This window comes from Phodopus roborovskii, unplaced genomic scaffold, assembly GCF_943737965.1.
Source record: "Phodopus roborovskii unplaced genomic scaffold, PHOROB, whole genome shotgun sequence".
Taxonomy (NCBI): Eukaryota; Metazoa; Chordata; class Mammalia; order Rodentia; family Cricetidae; genus Phodopus; species Phodopus roborovskii.
In genome coordinates this window covers 114,483-125,044 of record NW_026126678.1, presented here as the reverse complement: position 1 = coordinate 125,044, position 10,562 = coordinate 114,483, and the positions used below count along the sequence as shown (strand labels likewise).

Sequence of the window (10,562 nt, the reverse complement as noted above, 5' to 3'; positions counted from 1 at the left end):
CATACCGTTGCTTACAGCTCCATCCAGTGGTGCCTCTGTGGCCAGATATGCTGCTCGAGCCCAGGCCACCAGGAGAGCTGCAGGGCTAAACCAAGTGCCATTCCAGGCCAGATCATACAATCTGTGGCTACCTTGGTTGAACTCCAAAGCTGATTGCTCACTAGTTTCCTCTCTCTTTGGTCTGCTCGACTAAGGGACAGAGGAGGGGCACTGAGGCCCCATGTGTGGGAGGATGCTTTAGCTTCACACACTTGATGGATTTTGGTTGCTGCTTTGGCCAGTGGTTCTGCTCAGATTTCTCCTAATAGTTGTAAACTCACCATTGTTCCCTGGCTGCTTAGAAACTTGCATCTGGAATTTCTTTTCAACTGAGAGCCATTTGTGTCCAAGTGTTTGTAATGAACCCCATGAATGCTACTGCTCTCTACATTTCCACCAATCGCCTAATGTTCAACCATGACCCTGGAGACCCTAAGGCATTTCAAGAGATTATCAGGATCCTGCCTTACTTGCGACAGTCTCTCTCTTGCTGTGTTTGTGGACATTTGCTACAAGATCCTATTGCACCCACCAAATCCACCTGTCAACAATATGTCTGCAAAATATGTAAAGGCAAGAAAATGATAATGAAAACTTCATGTAGCTAGTGCATAGACTATGAGCACTTTGAGGGAAACAAGCAGTTAAGCATCCTGGTAAACTGCTACAAGAAACTATGTGAATATATAACCCAGACAAGACTGGCACAGGACATAAGACAAACAGTTGATTGTTCTTTTGATACTTTAGCTTTACTCAATGAAGGATCGTTGTTTTGTGAGGACATAGAGAAACCTTCAGACTCATCCTTCACTCTGTGTTTGACACAGTCCCCTTTACCTTCAACCTCAGAACCCATAGCAGATCCCCATGCTAATTTATCTCCAAAGTCTGAAAGTGCCCTCAGCATTGCTATTGGCAGTTCTGTTGTCAATGGTTTGCCTACTTACAAAGGGCTTCAATAGATAGATTTGGTATAAATATCCCCGCACCCGAACATCCAAATATGATCGACATGTGTAATACTGTTGATATAAAAACTGAGGATCTGTATGAGAGCCTGTCACCTGTCTGTGACACGGTAGCCACTGATTTGTTCTCCACAAGTATTGATATCTGGAGTTTCTGTAAAGAGCCAAAACCTGGTGACTCTCTTTTGCTGAGTGATGAGAAAGTAATCCGCAGTTTAGAAACTTTCAAATACAGAGGTTCGATGTCCTAATTTGCATCCAAATTTGGAATCCACTGTATCCAGTGAACCTTTTTTGCAGCTTTCTTCCAAATCTCTTAGCCATAATATTTTTATGTCTACCAGCCCTATACCCCATGTGTTATCATGTACAGCAGCAACTCCAAAGGTAGCAAAGTTGAATCGAAAAAGAACCAGATATGAAAGATACAGTGAAAAAAGTTCAGCCACTTCCAATTTCTACCATAATCAGAGGCACAACCCTTGGGGCATCTGCTCCTGAGACAGTGAAGCATGAAAGGAAAATCTTCCTTTAACCTATAGCTACTGTTTCCAATTGAGGTACAACACCCAAGACCACCAAAACTGTACTTTTATCTACTAAAAGCATGAAAAATTGTCATGAACATGGATCCAAGAAATCCCACTCTAAATCCAAGCCAGGTATTCTTTAAAAAGACTAGGCAGGAAAGGCAAAGATTCTTAGTCATCATGTTATTCCAGGAAGTCCTACCAAGTCTGTGTGCAAAAAGCCCCAGGGAAAGAAAGGATGTAAATGTGGGCATGCTATGCAAAATCCAGGTAATCTTACATGCAGCAGCCAGTACTGACATTGTCACTCTAGCCAGAAAGACTGCATTCATTGCAGATGCTGAAGGCTGCCAGAACTCCTACCCAGCCAATGGGGAGAAGAAGCTGGAGGCATTTGCTGTGCCAGTGTAGGCCTTGGAGCAGAGCAGACTCACATTGGGTGTTAATGTGACCAGCAATGCTGTGTGCAACACAAGTACCAGTACCAGTGTTATCAATGTCACAGGGTCCCCAGTAATGACATCTTTAGCTGCCAGTACAAATGATAACAAAAGTTTGAATGAAGCTATGGATATGAGATTTGAATGTTAACTCAATGGGTCTTGAAGCCTACCCTTGGTAGGAAATAGCTACAGTTTTATGGCAGCTATTCTGTTTGTTTAACTTGCTGGAATTCCTGCATATAGATCACTTGTATCATGTGTTTTTATTGCTAAGTTATATGTGTTAGTGTCGTGGAAACAGTGTGCAGATAATGGAGGAGTACCCTACAATTATATGTTCTTAGTTCTTACAGAACCTGAGAGTTTGAGAATAAATGCTGATGCAAGATGCAACTTATTTATACAAAATGAACTTTGGCAAGGAAAATAACCTCATTGTTTTTGATCATGCTTTGTGCATAATCAAAGTTGATGGTTAAATGTAAGGAAGTAGCATCAAGTAAGTTCATGAGGATTGTGCTAGTTTTTTTTTTTTTTTTTTTTTTTTTTTTAATAGTGATTAGTTTATCAGGCACAGCCTTCTGATTTCTGATGCCACAGAGAACTTTCTTCTGTTGAAAATTTGATGTGTTCAGCTCAATTTTTGCACTGACATAATACCTATTATGATCATGAAAATTGGCTACTGGCGTGTATGAAGCAGTTCTTAAATCAGCAGCATCAGCAGTATTATGAAAGAAAATTTCCCACTCATTAGGATGTCTTAAGAAATCTGTCTTTTACCTATATAATAAGAATTTTGTGACTCTAAAGAAAGAAATTAAAGAAGATACCAGAAAATGGAAAGACCTCCCATGTTCTTGGTTAGGTAGGATAAACATAGTAAAAATGGCAATCTTACCAAAAGCAATCTACAGATTCAATGCAATCCCCATTAAAATCCCACCACAATTCTTCACCGACCTTGAAAGGATAATAATCAACTTTATATGGAAAAACAAAAGACCCAGGATAGCCAAAACAACCCTATACAATAAAAGAACTTCAGGAGGCATCACCATTCCTTACTTTAAGCTTTACTACAGAGCTATAGTTCTGAAAACAGCCTGGTATTGGCATAAAAATAGACAGGAAGACCAATGGAATGGAATTGAAAATCCTGATTTAACCCACGCACCTATGAACACCTGATTTTCGACAAAACAGCTAAAATTATACAACGGGGCATGGACAGTATCTTCAACAAATGGTGCTGGCACAAAAGGATGAGGGTGTGTAGAAGACTGCAGATAGACCCATGTCTGTCACCATGCACAAAACTCAAGTCCAAATGGATCAAAGACCTCAACATCAATCCAGCCACATTGAACCTCTTAGAAGAGAATGTAGGAGGTACCCTTGAACAAATTGGTATAGGAGACCGCTTCTTGAATATAACTCCAGGGGCACAGACACTGAAAGAAACAGTTAATAAATGGGACCTCTTCAAACTTAGAAGCTTCTGTAAGGCAAAGGACACAGTCGACAAGACCAAATGGCAGCCCACAGACTGGGAAAAGATTTTCACCAATGCTATATCCGACAAAGGGCTGATCTCCAAAATATTCAAAGAACTCAAGAAGCTAGCCAACAAAACAACAAATAACCCTATTAAAAAATGGGGTGCAGAACTGAAGAAAGAATTCTCAATAGAGGAATTCAAAAAGGCTGAAAGACACTTAAGAAAATGCTCCACATCCTTAGCTATCAGGGAAATGCAAATCAAAACAACCTTGAGATACCATCTTACCCCTGCCAGAATGGCTAAAATTAGAAACACCAATGATGACTCATGTTGGAGAGGATGTGGAGAAAGGGGAACATTCCTCAACTGCTGGTGGGAGTGCAAACTCATAAAGCCATTTTGGAGATCAGTATGGCGGTTCCTCAGGAAAATGGGAATTAGTTTACCACAGGACCCAGCAATCCCCCTCTTAGGCATATACCCAAAGGATTCACATCCATGCAACAAGGACATCTGTTCAACTATGTTCATAGCAGCACTATGTGTAATAGCAAGAACCTGGAAGCAACCTAGATGCCCCTTAATTGAACAATGGTTAAAGAAGATGTGGCACATCTACACAATGGAATACTACTCTGCAGAAAAAAATAATGGTATCTTGAAATGTGCAGGCAAGTGGATGGCACTTGAAGAAACTATCCTGAATGAGGTAACCCAGTCACAAAAAGAGGAACACAGTATGTACTCACTCATATATGGATTTTAGACCTACATCAAAGGATCACCAGCCTATAATTCACATCACCAGATGAACTAGGATACAAGGTGTATTCTAAGAGATTCATATAAAGTCCCTCACAGAACTGGGAAGGGACAAGTCCCCCAGAGCTCAGGTGAAGTGGGGGGAAGACAGCGAATGGAGAGAGAAGTAGGAGAAAATGAGGGGGGAGGAAAGGAAAACATGTGCGACCAGGAATATTGAGCCTGGTTAGGAATAGAAGATAGGAAAAAGAGAGAGACAGACAGATACAGAGAGAGAGAACATGAAAGAGGGAGCCAATATTGGTTTGAAGATAAAATTGAACACAAAGAAAGGTCGAGAGAACCATAAGACTGCTCCCAACTAACAAGTTGAGTTTACGTGGAAAGGTTATCATAAATGCCTTTCCCAGAGAGTGAGATCAACAACTAACTTATCCAGGGAGCCCTCAACTAATGCCTGTTGAAAACAGGATCAAGCACCCATACATAAACACTGAGTCGAACTAGAACCCAGATGTAGATGGAGAGCACAAGACCTTCCGGCAGAAACACATACTGACAGCTTACCTGAACAAGGAGGAGCTAACGGCCACTAGACTGATAGCTGCGAAGCCAGCATGGGACTGACTCAGAACCCCCTGAATATGGGTCTCAGTCAGATGACTGAGCAGTCAAAGAGACCTCAGACAGTGCAGCCAGGATGTATCCCTGGTGCACAAAGGACTTCGCGAACATATCCCCCATGGAGGGATAACTGCCTTAATCTAGAGACAGGAGAGAAGCCCTAGTCCCTACTTCACATGACCTGTCAGATCTACATGACCCCAACTGGATGGCATTCCCCTACATATGGAATTGGGGTGGGGGGCAGGGAGGAGAGGGTGTTTAGTGTGTATGTGAGAGGGCAGAGAAGGTAAAAGGGAGGGAAGGAAGGAGGAAGGGAGGGAAGGGTGAAGGGAGGGAGGGAGAGAGAGAGGGCAACTGGGATCGACATGTAAAATAATAAATTATATTAAAAAATGCTTTGACTCCAAAATTTTAGTTGAAGAACATGTTACTGGGGAAAAGCATTTCTATTTTTGTTTACATAGAAAATGAAAAGATGTGGATTCCTACCAGACTAATGTAGTTTGATCACGCCAGACTGTCTGAAACAGAATACAAGGGGATCCTACATTCAGCACAGCTGGACAAAGTAGCCCTACAGACCACAGCCAGGACTTCTGAATCTTCTTCGAATCCCCCATGACAGCGCCTCTTACCAGCAGGAAGTAGTTTGGAAAGAACGACATCCACATTCCCAAATATTGTGTTTAAATGTTTGTTTTCATTTAATTGGACTTTGTTATATAAAATAAAATGAAATAAAAATTAAAAAAAAAAAAAGAAACCAAGGTAAGGATGGGCATTCATAACTAAAAAAAAGACTAAAGTGATGTATAATGCCTAACATGTTCAAAAATTATTTACAGGATATAGGTTTCCTCTTCCATGATTTCTTCCCTATTACCTGATATCAACATGATAAAACGGGATTTAAAATACATACAGGTTTAGAAATGTGGATGAACAAAATTATGGCAAATTCATTGCCATAACCTATGTCAGTTTTCTGATAACATAGTTCCTCATACAGGAATACTCAAGGGTATAACCTTCTTGTGAAAAACAATGAACAATCACCAACTCACACAATGACATCACATAATTAAAATTAAATCAAATCTCCAAACAGATTTCCATATTTGAATATTTTTCTCTAATCAGTACTCAATCCTGTAACCATTGTGTTGAGGGTCTTAAAGTTTTCAAAGTTTTCCTGCAGCATTAATTATTCCATGTAAAAGAAAGTAAGCATGAAGGATTGGGATTAGAGATAGCAATCCATCTGAAAGATCTACCATACTCTACCACGTTGATTACATATATAGGGTTTCTCTCCAGTATGTGTTCTTATATGTCTTTTAAGATGACCATTACTTGCAAATGCCCTACCACATTGATTACATACATAGGGTTTCTCTCCAGTATATGTTCTATGATGAGACTGGAGATTCCTAGCACGTGAAAACGCTCTACCACATTGATTACATACATAGGGTTTCTCTCCAGTATGTGTTCTATGATGAGATTGTAGCGTACTAACTTGTGAAAATGCCCTACCACATTGGTTACACACATAGGGTTTCTCTCCAATATGTGTTCTTTTATGACATACTATATAACTGTATTGTGAAAAACATTTGCCACATAGATTATAGTCTTGTGTTTTCCCTCCAGTATATGTTCTAATATGTCTTTTAAGCATAGTATATCTTGCAAATGTTTTACCACATTGACTACATTCATAGGAGTTTTTTTTTTTTTTTTACCATGTGTGCTCTGTCACTGAGAAGAAGGAAATTGTGACATGCAAAGACTTCACCACACTCTGGACTTCTATATGGTTTCTCTCCAGTATGAATTTTTTCAAGCCATTGAAGATGCCTGTAACCCACAAAGTTTTTCACACATTCATTGTGTATATTCATAGGATTCACTCCCTTATGGCTTCTTTGATTCCTGCAAAGATAATTAGCATATGTAAAACTTTCTCACATGCATGAAACTAAAGAAACTTTCTACATGTATAAAATAAAGTTGTAATTTGGCCTAATTGTAAACAAGAATCAGATCTTGAGTTATACATTCATAATGCTTCTTTAATGTGGTATTGTTTTGTTTTCATTGAAGATACCTGTGGATTCAGAGTAAGAGCTTTACTTCATGGCCCTCAATTATTGCATCTATTTACATAAAATCTCCCACATAATTGAAAAAATTGAAATGACTCAGAGATTTGCCATATTTATACTATTTATCATTTTTTAATTCATAGAAATCATACTACATTGGCTAAATATACCAGTACAAATGTAAGAATTCACATATTACAACGGTCATATGGGTTTACTACAGTGTAAATTGATGGTATCTTTCAGATGACTTAGGAATACTGATAAATTTGAAAGTTGTTTCACACTCAACACATATCCTCAAAGTGGGGACTACTAAATATCTTTCATTTCTTCTTGCTGTCATAAGAGAGGTACGTTGTGTCTTTCTACATTCTAAATTCACTTGGCTTGTATTTAGAATAAACTAAATACTTTTTTCCCTACATTTTCTAATACAGAATGTCTCTGTGTAAACCTAGCTATCCTGGAACTCACTTTGTAGACTGGGTTGATCACAACCTTAAGGGATCCACCTTACTCTTGATCATGAATGTTGGAATTAAAGGTATGGGCCACAACTACACGGCTCTACATATGATATGTTTATGAAACTAAGAAAACAAATAAAAGGTTTCCACATAGCGTTCACACTTTGACTTTCTTTAAATCAACTTTAAGGTTTCTTCGTGACAACCTTCTTGACACTCATAAACTGACCTTTTCAATATCCATAGCAAAGTCACAAATAGATAAGTAATGCCTGCTTAACTACAGACTTTTTCTTAGGAGCTCTTGGACATATACTTATCACCTATGCAACATGTATACTGTTTAAAATATCTGAATAGAATGGAACTAAACAGACTGGCATATCTACAGAATAGATATCCGGGTGCTATAATTCAAAGGGTGATATCTGTTAAGACATAGTTTCCTTCTCATTTTACACAAATGCCTTGCAAACACGGAAGAGCTACCTTTCACTGAGGTACAGGGATTTGTGAAAAAATGACAATCATCACTTTAAGCTACACTTATTTTCACTGTTGTTCTTCTTAATATTTTAATTTTTTAAGTGTGACTCTTCAAAAAAATTTCCAGGATACATTAAAATATCTGCAGAGCCAAATTTGCATAAATTTGCACATGAAAATTTACCTTCTGTGTCTTCTAGAAGTTTGACAATGATCCTTCGTATTGTGGTTATCCCAAATGTAGTCTGAAATAAGAGATAATATATGATGTATTCTTGCAAATTGTACAAAATTTAAGTAATAACTTCAATGAACCTTAGAACCATGCCTCACTCACCCAATTTTCCCTTTTCTTAATCAAATTACAGAATAGTGTCAATAATCAAGAAACAATTGGTCCCTTATTTTAAAACGTGAAGGAAAATTCATTCTTACCTGTAGCAGCGAGATTCCTGTAGGTGACCAGCATCACATTTTTGTAGAGACACTTCTGAGAAGGATTTAGCAAAGCCCACAATTCCTCAGTAAAGTGGATGTGCACATCGTCATAGGTCACTGCATCCTAAAATAACACAAAGAAGTATAATACATTGTAAATGTAAACTTCTTTGACAATATAGTCATTAATCCTTGGTGTTTCCCTCACTTATTTTACACATGAACATTATGATACATTCACCCAGTCACATTAGAAGTAAACTGAATTAGTAGTCCATATGCACCATTTCTTTGGCCATTTAAGTTGCATATACCCTGAGAAAGAAATCTCAATAAACAGACATAAAGGGAGAGGCAAGCTAACAGAACAACACTACTGAGAACACATCAGAAACAAATTGCATGATAGGGAGATTCTATCATAGAAATAACCCAGGTCCTGGAACCAACTTCTGTCTTTGTTAGGTTTTCATTGCTGTGTAAAGACACAGCAGGGTCAGAGTAACACTTACAAGGAAAATATTTAATTGAAGTGTCACACTTAAAATTTCAGAGGTTCTGTTATGGCAGGGGACATGTCAGCATGGAGGCTGCTGCAGTCCTAGAGGTTAGAGTCCTTACAGCATGACTCAGAGGTAACAGGGCTTGTCTGACACACTGTGCATCATTCTGAGAATAAGAAACATCAATGCCTGACTCTACCATGATATGCTTCCTCTAACAGGGAAAGCCCTCTCCAACAAGGACACACCACACCTACTATAACTAGTGGGAACTCACAGAGTATGGAGTGACAGCTAGGGCACCTTCAAGGCAATAAACTGTACCCTTTGAATGTGGTTGACACTTAGGTGACTTGATCTGTTAGGGGGCCCCTTGCAGTGAAACCAGTACCCAACCCAGTTGCTTGAACAGTGTTTTTGGAGCTCACACCTTATAGAGGGATACCTTTGTCAGTTGAGATAAAAGATAGAGAGGCTTGGTTCTTCGTCAGATTTGTATGCTGGACTTTGTTGACTCCTGAATGAGAGCCTTACCCTCTCTGACTATTAAAAGTTGCAAGGAAGGGAGAGTAGTTGGGGAAGAAGAGTGCGAAGGAGGGATTGGTATGTAAAATGAAAACAAATTTGAAAAAATTAAAATAGAAACAAATTTTATTAGAATCATCCACAAAAAGAGACTGGATTTGCTCTCATTGTTGCTTTGTAATGATGGAAAAACTTAGCCTAATATTTCCTAGGCTCTGCCCCCTAGCAGTGAGAAGGCAAAAGGTCATTCTTGACTGTTTACAACAAGGTGGTTTATCGACAGCACCTGTGAGTGAATGAGAACAGGAAATAAACATTGTCACACTACCCAGAAGCCCTAGCGAAGGCAGACTTCCTGGGCTAACCCCAGGCTTGAATAGTTCAAATTGATTGATCTGCACTGGATGCTATGAGATGATTGGTTTTTAATGTGTGGGCTTTTTGTAACCCTATAAAAGCTGTATGAACCCTGTACCCAGGTTTCCCAGTCCTCTACCCCACAAGGACTATGGCTGTGGACCCCAGTGCACTGGAATATAAAAGACCTCATGCTTTTTCATCAAGACAGCTTCTTATGAGTGATTTGGCGGGACTACCTTTCCTGAGTTGGGGTGTGAGTGTCCACTCCCTCAGCGGGTCTTTCAGCTTCAGTAACAAAGATTTTGAAAACAAATTTGTTCCCAGTTTTTATATATTTGGATTGTGTGTGAAAGATGTTTCCCTTATGTAATTATTACATACCATAGTAGAGATTGTCAGATACCCTGCATCTGGAGGTGACCTTGTATTGAGCCTAGAATTTTGGGTTTTGGAATCTTACTCAGGTCATCCCCAAGTAGAATATGTGCTGAGCAAAACAGTAAATGTGATTTCCAGATTGAAAATAACAAGAATAAAACAGAGTACATAAATAAAAATTAAACTATAATCATTGAGAACATGATGCATTAGTATGCATATTCTGTATAAGAAAAATTTACAACATGACTCAAATACAGTGCAAACTAAATTTCTAACACCCTATAAAATGATATCTAATTACAAAGATTCATGCAAATGGGAACCAGTTAGAATCCCAATAGGATTATGAAAACCATATATACATATATTGATACAGCATGGCTTCTACACCTACAACAACCATGCAGTGATCTAG

General features: G+C 38.8%; 1 pseudogene; it reads left to right on the top strand.

Annotated features, from left to right (window-relative positions):
* The first annotated feature begins 398 nt into the window (after positions 1-398).
* On the top strand, positions 399-2,131 carry LOC127214156 (E3 ubiquitin-protein ligase MSL2-like; annotated as a pseudogene).
* The last annotated feature ends 8,431 nt before the right edge of the window (positions 2,132-10,562 follow it).